Source organism: Lolium perenne, chromosome 4 (genome assembly GCF_019359855.2).
Source record: "Lolium perenne isolate Kyuss_39 chromosome 4, Kyuss_2.0, whole genome shotgun sequence".
NCBI lineage: Eukaryota > Viridiplantae > Streptophyta > Magnoliopsida > Poales > Poaceae > Lolium > Lolium perenne.
Genome location: NC_067247.2, coordinates 153,064,503 through 153,073,955, shown reverse-complemented (window position 1 = coordinate 153,073,955; position 9,453 = coordinate 153,064,503).

The following is a 9,453-nucleotide window of genomic DNA, read 5'->3' as shown; positions in this document are numbered from 1 at the left end:
CCTACTTTACAGTGAGGTAAAACTTCAAATAAGCTCCAGAAGAACGACTCGTAGTCTATCTTATAGCTAACTCAAGTTTAAGAGCTAATTGGCTTGCTATAGAACTCTAGCTATTTAGGTGCTAGGATTAGGGAAAGGTTCCCTTCTATTACTAGTCTAGGTTTCCATCATAGTTGGTGCAGAAGTTGACTCCATTGACTTCTTTGATTGGGTTCTTCATATTGTTGCAGTTGACTCCTCTGTCTTCGAGTTCCACGGTAGTTTCTCCTTTGGTGCCTTGATCTAAGAAGGGGGTTCAAATGGGATAGAATGAGTACGAGCGTACTCAGCAAGTTCATATTAGGAAATAGGTGTATCATGCACTAGCTACAACCATAGACCAGAAAGTCATAGGCCAATGCAAGTTTTTGTAATCATTTCTTCAAAAGGTTTATTTTATTCTGAAAACTATGCCCGTTAGTCTTCACAGGTTGACTAGAACTTCGTGGAGTTCCTTTCCTGCCGCGTTCGCAGTTCCCTTCCCGGAACAGGGAGTGACAGCCACAATTTGATACACTCTGCAGAGGTGCGTTACTTTTCCCACAAGAGATCTCACCCTTTTTGCCATCCGCAGGGACTTGCCCCCGTTCACACTTCCTTTGGTGTGAGGCCAGGTATAAAGATCTAAGCCCACACCGCCTTCTCCGCGACTGCAAACCCACCCTTTTGTCCAACCGCACACCCCCAGTAGACTTCCCCCGATAATACGGCTTTACTCACGGTGTACTCCGGACAATCCTTCATAGATGGTAGAGCTTATCATCACTAATGGATGGGGATTTAAAAGGATATCCCAACCTATTGCGGAAGTGCCTCCAACACCCCACCGGCTCTACCAATCCGTTGGCGTGCAGAAGGGAAAAGATACGGCTGGCTTCCCCAGAGCCATTATAGATCTCATGGTCAACGCGATTTGTACGGCGCTAGAATCACTGGACGGCATTGGTAATTAATCCTAGGGTGATATAACCCATTGCAATGGAACCTCCACCATATCAACACATACCATGGTTCCATTGCCAGCCACATAGTCATATTCATAGTTGGAAAGTAACATTTCATTTGCGATGCAGGAATGATAAGTATATAGCTTTGCATTAAAGTAGTAGAAAATACTCAAGTTGACATGAGCAAGGGTGAACTTGCCTTTCTTGACTGCAAGATTATGCAGGCAAAAGCTTCGATACGTGATAACTCCAAATGCTGAAATACCATCATCGTCCGGTAAGGACAATGTTTAAAGAACTGGCAAAAATGCTATAATGCATAGAATGAGATGCAATCGTCCCGAGCGTAACCTAACCTCGATGATTTAGGATTGATAAGTTGTAAATATTTCTTTAGGGTTGGTTGCATTTTTAGAATGATTCTCAAACAAGGTTCTTATTAGGGTTTGGTTATATTAGCATCATATCCAAGTGATATAAGACATCATAACAATATACCCATAAAGAATAGTGGTGAAATAATATATAAAGAACAGTTGTCAATTTTAAGTTCTACAGAACATGGTTGATGATTACTTATACTATACTTCAAAAGAATAACTTTTGAAGAACATGTTGTTTAAGAAACATTTAGTATTTCAAAGAAGGATAGGGCTTCTAAGGTTTGATTGACATTTTCACTTCAAAAGAATAACTTTTGAAGAACAGGTTAAATAAGAATATGAACTACTATGCATAGGAGCTATGGCTTTCTAGGGTTTACTATTGAATTCATTTAGTTCCACTAATAGGAACTAGTTGGGTGCTTAAGTTGAATTGGTTCTATTTACAACAAGTATGGGCAGGTTTATTACTATGGTTGATTATGATATCATATCAAAGGATGGTTATCCAGATGGTTCTATAAATTAGCTACTAGGGTTTACTATGGTTTCTCATTTGCTTCACTAAATAATCACTAATAGTTTCTAAGCTAAGTGACTTATCATTTCCTAAGTAGGGTTTAGTTGATTAGGAGCATGTGATGTGATTTGCTACACAAGGTTAGTATTAGGGTTTATCATTATGGTGCTACTAGGGTTTGATGGTTGAGGTTTCTTCTCATGGTGTGGTAAATAGTAGTGGTGATCAATGGTACTAATCCAATTAACAAGTTAGGGTTTATACCTAGGTGACACTAGTGGATTATACCAGGTTTATTCAAAAATGAAGACCTGACATGACAAGCTCATGTGAATTGGTTTTATGTTGGTGGATCATGAACATGCATTCATTGGTTACTTATCGAGGTTCTACATGTAGAGTTGAGGTGGCTATGATCACATGGTCTAAACCCCTAGGGTTTTAGGTTTGCAACTACTATGGATGAACACATGGAATAATGAGTTCAAGGTTCTTATTCAAATTGAAACTAGGGTTTCTAAATTATGGTACATCTCCTAAAATGATGATTGGAAATATAAGTGTGGTAACTAATTACTTTGAAGCATAATTAGTAATGGTTTGGCATTTTATTAATCTTCACAAGACTTAATAATTAGAGTAACTCCTATTTTAGTTTAATTAAGAATCAGGGTTTAATAATTGTTATTAGGGTTTAAAATAATTAACTTGTTAACTAAAGATGTTTAAGTAAATAAGTTTTGATTTACCAAAATAATATTGGCTTATAATATTTTCTTGAGTTATTACTATTTAAAGAAAATAGAAAATAGTAATTTGCAATTAGGGTTTATGAATTACCAATAATAATTAAGTTAATGCAAATATGGTAAATAAAATTAATCCTAACATTTTACTTAGTTACTGAATAACTAATATTTAATTTTTAAACTTCACTAATTCTTGAATTCAAATTTTATTTTAAATAAATGAAATGGCATAATTAATAAGGTTAAAAATAAATGAATTTTTATTTTGACACACATTTTTGTTTTATTTTTTATTTGAATAGAGTTTATTTTTGTGAGCATTTTGATATATTATTTACCTTTTTCTGAGTTGAAATGAATTTTATACAATTTTGCAAAGTTTTAACTATTTACTGGAATTTGAAATTAAACAAAAATGCTAAAGATACCGGTTCACTGCCTAACCCTAGAGATAGACAGGTGGGACCTTTGACCAGTCAACTGCCACGCGGGCAGAGGACCAGTCAAAGTTTCTGACGTGGCGGGGAAACGTCCCTCTCGCCGTCGGCTTGACGCCGGCGAGCAGACGAGGACGGCGCCGCCCATTTCTGGCTCCCTGAGATGCGCGGCTAGGCCTATTTGAACGAGGGCGACGAAACACAGCTACTGGTGGTGATGATTGGTGCGGGGACTCACTGGAGCTTCGTCGGAAACAATGGCTTGCGGCGGTGCTCTCCGGCGAAGAATCAAACGCGAGCTACAGATGATGCTAGGGAGGACGAATGGGTTCGGAAGATGCGCAAGCTCACCAGGAATATGATGAGACCCTCGGCGAAGCTTGAGATGGTCGGAGACGAGCACGGTGTCGCGGATTCCGACGAACTTCCGTGGAAGGAAATTCCAAAATTAGCTCGATTGGTGAAGCTCCTTCTCGATTCCTTCTACCAGAATGATCAGTGAACTCGTGCGCTTCTAGCCATCCACTTGATAGACGCTGGGGTGGCCTCCATCGACGGCAACGTGATGAACTCCGGCGATGTACTGTGGAAGAGATCGGGTGATAGAGAGCAAATGCGAGGTATTTGAGTGGTGAGGTGAACAAGATGAGCACGGCGATCCTCTTGGTGGTCTTTATAGGGCTGGAGGTGGTCGGAAACGACGACGGACGTCGACGACGAGCGGTCCAGATACGGCGGTGCTCTCTGTTAGGGTTTCTGTGCGGGAATCTTGATGCTCTGACTGGCAGCGGATGCAGATGAAGTTCATCTCGACTCTGGAGTGGCGAGTGGCGTCCGGCGGTGTCCTTATCCTTGTCGAGGAGGTGGCAGAGGCTCCTCCGTCGAGCTGTCGTCGCCGGGAAGGAGAACGAAGCCCCTTTTCTTCTCTCTGCCGAAACGGTAAGGTGGGCTGTTTGTTCGTGGGCTGGGCCGAGTTGATGGCTTCGGGCTGCTGAGGTGCTGGGCTGCCAGGTAAGTTTCCCTCCCTTTCTCAATTCAAATGTTTATTTTCTGTTTTTTTATTTGTTGTTTGAATTGAATTTGAATCTGGTTAATTTTTGTAGGTTTTTAAATATGTGAATCTTAATAGAACTTGATAGTGCTACTTGCTGCATATTTGTTCTGTTCAAACAAATATTTAATATTTGACTGTATGGATGCTTTGGTGAAATATAAATAAAGTAGATATGGGTTTAATGGTTCATCTCAATTCTTTGAATTTGGGAATCAACCTATTTTGAATGATTTGAAGTTTAGGACCAGTGTATGGTAAACCTATTATTAGGTTTTGTTATTACTTAACAATATTAATTGTTCCCATATATTTTAACATTATGGCTAGAGTTTAAATTAAATGGTTTTGAGAATGGATTGGTTCATGATTTTATGTGAAGAATTGTTTTCAAAGGTTTAAGAAAATGGTTGAACAAACTCTATAATTACTACTTTTGCTTAGCAAATTCTAGCTTAAATTATCTGAGATAGATCCTATGCTCATCATGGTTAATTCAACTACTTATGTGAATACTATTTTATTTGGTTCACTAAACAAGGTATTTGGATGGCAAAGTAAAATGGGATATTGATTTCATGCTACTCACCAAATGGCATTTAGTTCTAAAGTGTATATGGCTTGGGTTATTACTTGTGATACATGATACACAAGTTAGGAAACAATATTTTATGTGGGGCTAATCCTATGTGAAAGGACTAGGGTTTTGGGAATACTTCACTAATTTGAAGTATAAATAGGCATGAGGTATGGCAGGGTTCTAATTATAATCCAAGTTAATCCATGGGTTGGAATTCAAATGTAGTTTAGGGTTTAAGTAGTGATCACCAATGTGATACACAACTAGGATTAGAATATGAGCATAAGCTTTGGTTACGTTTCACTAATGGAACATGGCTCTCATCTACAAGATTAAAGGTTGGTTTTAAACAAGTAAGATGTAATACTACTCTAAAATTCTCTAGGATAGACATGGCTATGGTTAGCATCTATAATCTCTCTCACTTCTAAATGTCTTGCAATAGCCTAAGGTCCTACTCAAGATATGATGATATGATCTTCTAAATATATGGTTTGCCTAGGAATTCTACCTTGCAATATTCTGTAGCTTGTTCTTCAGGAAATCCGATAAACCTGCATCTTGTGGTATGCCTCCACCTCCTAGCTTCTTCATCTTGATCCTAGCTAATTCACATGGAGTGGCTCTATGTGTTTGTTCCCATGTATCATGGTACTTGATGAGCAAATGGATGAAGGGTGTGGCTCTATTTATAGGCTTGGGCAAGCTCTAGCATCATGACACATAAGTGGTGACTCTTGTGTTGGTTTGATGAGTAAGGTGATTGGGTGTCATGCCCTCATCCATAGCAATCCTTTGAGCATGAGGTGGCATAGCTTGGAAAGCAAGTCATGTAGATATTTTCATCACACATGTGGCATGATCATTATCCTCTCATATGATTTATTTTTGGATAGCCAAGTGGCATTTGTTACTAAATATCTTGTGGATGGTTTTATTATTGTGGACGAGTCACTATATTATATTGGATTGGATTTATATTATAATATTGATCAAAAGATCAAGGTTGAAGGTTATTCCTCAAATTTGGATAGTTGGTGTTTGATTTCACCAAGGCATGATCATATGAGTTTCAAAATACCCATAGTTAGTTTTATTCAAATAGTTTGAACTATAATTTGTAATGTAAATGGATTTAGTTTTATGATATTCCATATATTTAATAAGTTATGATTTAAATAAGAATGTGTGGCTTTTATGCACTTTAGACCCTGTGGTTTACCTTATTTGGTAATAAGTTTAGAAGTGAATTAATTTACACCCAAAGGTAGTTGCTAACTTTTAAGTGTTAATAAGTTAGGCTTCGATTCTTAAAAATATGTTGATATAATTCTAATTCTATTTGATCTAATCCATAGATCAAATCATCTCTACCCAAAACAAGGTTTTAGCAAAGATCACAGTGAAGTTTATAGCGCTTGACTTGATGATCTACTTCAATTCCAGCAAGTCAAGTGAAACTTCAGTTACTGTGGTAAGTTTTATTTGAAGCGCGAAAATTCCCTGGATTTTCTATGCATGGATGCAATGCACACTTTGGTGTTCTCTCATTTTGTAACCTCTAAACCTGGGATATTACATTCTCCATCATCTCCACCGCCATCTTCATCAACGCTGCTGTCTCCCATGAGGAGGGAGTAGTTCTCCATCGAGGCCCGGGGCTGTACCGGTAGCTATGTGGTTAATCTCTCTCCTATGTACCTCAATACAATGATCTCATGAGCTGCCTTACATGATTGAGATTCATATGAGTTTTGTATCACTATTCATCTATGTGCTACTCTAGTGATGTTATTAAAGTACTCTATTCCTCCTGCATGGTGTAAAGGTGGCAGTGTGTGCATCATGTAGTACTTGGCGTAGTTTATGATTGTGATCTCTTGTGGATTATGAAGTTAACTATTACTATAATGGTATTGATGTGATCTATTTGGTTATGTTGATCTATCTTGCACTCTAAGGTTATTTAAATATGAACATTGAATATTGTGGAGCTTGTTAACTCCGGCATTGAGGGTTCGTGTAATCCTACACAATTAGTGGTGTTCATCATCCAACAAGAGGGTGTAGAGTCTAGCATCTATCTATTTATTTATGTGATCAATGTTGAGAGTGTCCACTAGTGAAAGTATAATCCCTAGGCCTTGTTCCTAAATACTGCTATCGCTGCTTGTTTACTGTTCTACTGTATTTGTACTGTCTGCAATATTACCACCATCAATCACACGCCAGTCCTGGACAGCAAAGCACTTTTCTGGTGTTGTTGCTACTGCTCATACTTATTCATACCACCTGTATTTCACTATCTCTTCGCCGAACTAGTGCACCTATTAGGTGTGTTGGGGACACAAGAGACTTCTTGCTTTGTGGTTGCAGGGTTGCTTGAGAGGGATATCTTTGACCTCTTCCTCCCTGAGTTCGATAAACCTTGGGTGATCCACTTGAGGGAAACTTGCTGCTGTTCTACAAACCTCTGCTCTTGGAGGCCCAACACTGTCTACAAGAATAGAAGCACCCGTAGACATCAATGCACACCGAAAAGAATTGCGGGGAGGCATTCCTAACACCTGCTGCAACATACCAGGCAAGTCAAGGGATAATGTTTCAGCTAGAGTCGATATTGAGGAGATATGCGACAGGGTGGCTCTACACATGCAGCCTCCTGAGGGCAATCGAAAAGGTTGGTTAAAGTCGCATGCCAAGTACTGTCTTGATAGCGCCGACAAGAAGGAGGCATTTACGTGGCTCAAATATGACGTGATGTTCCCTGATGGTTATTGTTCGAATATGAGTAAGGGAGTCAATCTTGCTACATGAAAAATAAATGGGCTCAAGAGTCACGACTATCATATATGGATTGAGCGGCTAATGCCGGTGATGCTTCGAGGGTATCTCCCCGATCATGTCTGGCGAGTGCTTGCGGAGGTGAGCCATTTTTTCCGCACGGTCTGTGCTAAGCAGATATGTACCGAGGTGATTGAGAAGCTGCAGGAGCAAGTGCCGGACATGCTATGCAAGTTAGAGATGATATTCCCCCCAGGCTTCTTCACTCCGATGTTACATCTCATCGTGCATCTCGCCAACGAGGCACTCTTGGGGGGACCGGTGAAGTATCGTTGGCAGTTTTGTATTGAGAGGGAGTTCAAGTATATTCGGTACAAATGTGGAAACAAAAATAAGATTGAAGCATGCACAGCTGAGGCAACTCTCCTCCATGAGATGGCAGATGCCACGACAATGTACTATGCCAATGATGTGCCCACTAAGCATAACCCGGTCGCTCGGTACAATTCCGACGAGCCTAAGCGTGACCCAAAGCTCTTGCTCTTCCAATATCCCGGTGGCAAGGCCGGTGCCTCAAAAGTGGAGAACATTTCGCCAGAAGAGAAGGATTGCATAATGCTTTACGTGCTTATGAACATGGAGGAAGTGGTCGATTTCATGAGGTAAAATGATGAACCAATTACTTTGCAACCAGTAACTTGGTTTTGGTCTAATACGTATTTTCTCCTTTCAGCCAATTCCATGATGAAATGTGGTCAGGAAGAAATGGTCCCACTCCCACGCAGTGGTACACTCTTCTGAAAGAGGGTGCCCCGCCCTTAAATAAAAGCTTCGTGAACTGGTTCCATGAAAAAGTAATTTCTCAAATGTTCCTCTTACTTTGCAATCCGTGACTTGTCTTATTACACGTAACTAATGCACAGAATAATCTGAACTGAACTTGTAGGGAGCTGATCCCAACGTTGAGATGACAGACGAGTTGAGATGCGTTTCCCAGGGTTTTAACCGTAGAGTCCATACGCATGAGAAGTATGATGTAAATGGGTATCGCTTCCATACGGAGTTTCACCAGAAGAACCGGCCTAATGCAAAAACAATAAATACTGGGGTCTACACCCGCGGAGCCGATGATCTTGATTACTATGGAAGGTTACAAAAGGTATACGAGTTGACGTTCAACAACGCAAACATAGAACTCAAGCTCTTTGTGTTCAAATGCCACTGGTTTGACCCACACGGTGGAATGAGAAGCACCCCCTCCATTGGTTTAGTTGAAGTTAGGCCTACAACCACCTACAGCGGATCCGACGTCTATGTTGTGGCTCACCAAACCAAGCAAGTTTATTATTTGTCCTACCCATGTCAGAATGAGGAACTCATGGGCTGGGAAGTCGTGTTCCAGGTATCGCCACATGGTAAGCTACCCATCCCCTCCGAGGACGATTACAACAACATTGACCCGGTAACATATGAGGGAATTTTCTATCAAGAGGAAGAGCAGTTCGGGGACCTTCAAATAGACATAGGTCTTCAGGAGCTCCACAACGATGTACAAATGCGTGGTGAGACCGTGGTGGACCTGAAGGACATAGCTATGCTCACCAAGCGCCATGCGAACAAAGACAACATTGTCGAGACTCAACCGGAACCCAATGCCGACCATGAATACTCATATGATACTGATTTTGATAGTGAGGCTGAGAACCCAATGCCTAGAGATGAGAGTGGTGATGAATGGTGAGGGTCTTTTATGCTTAGTACCTACATTATCATTATGCTTAATACATACATTTGTCATTATGCTTAGTACCTACATTATCATTATCCTTAATACATACATTTGTCATTATGCTTAGTACCTACATTGTCATTATGCTTAATACCTACATTTTTCATTATGCTTAGTACCTACATTTGTCATTATGCTTAGTGTTTACTCATTTTCAACATGCTTATTAATTAT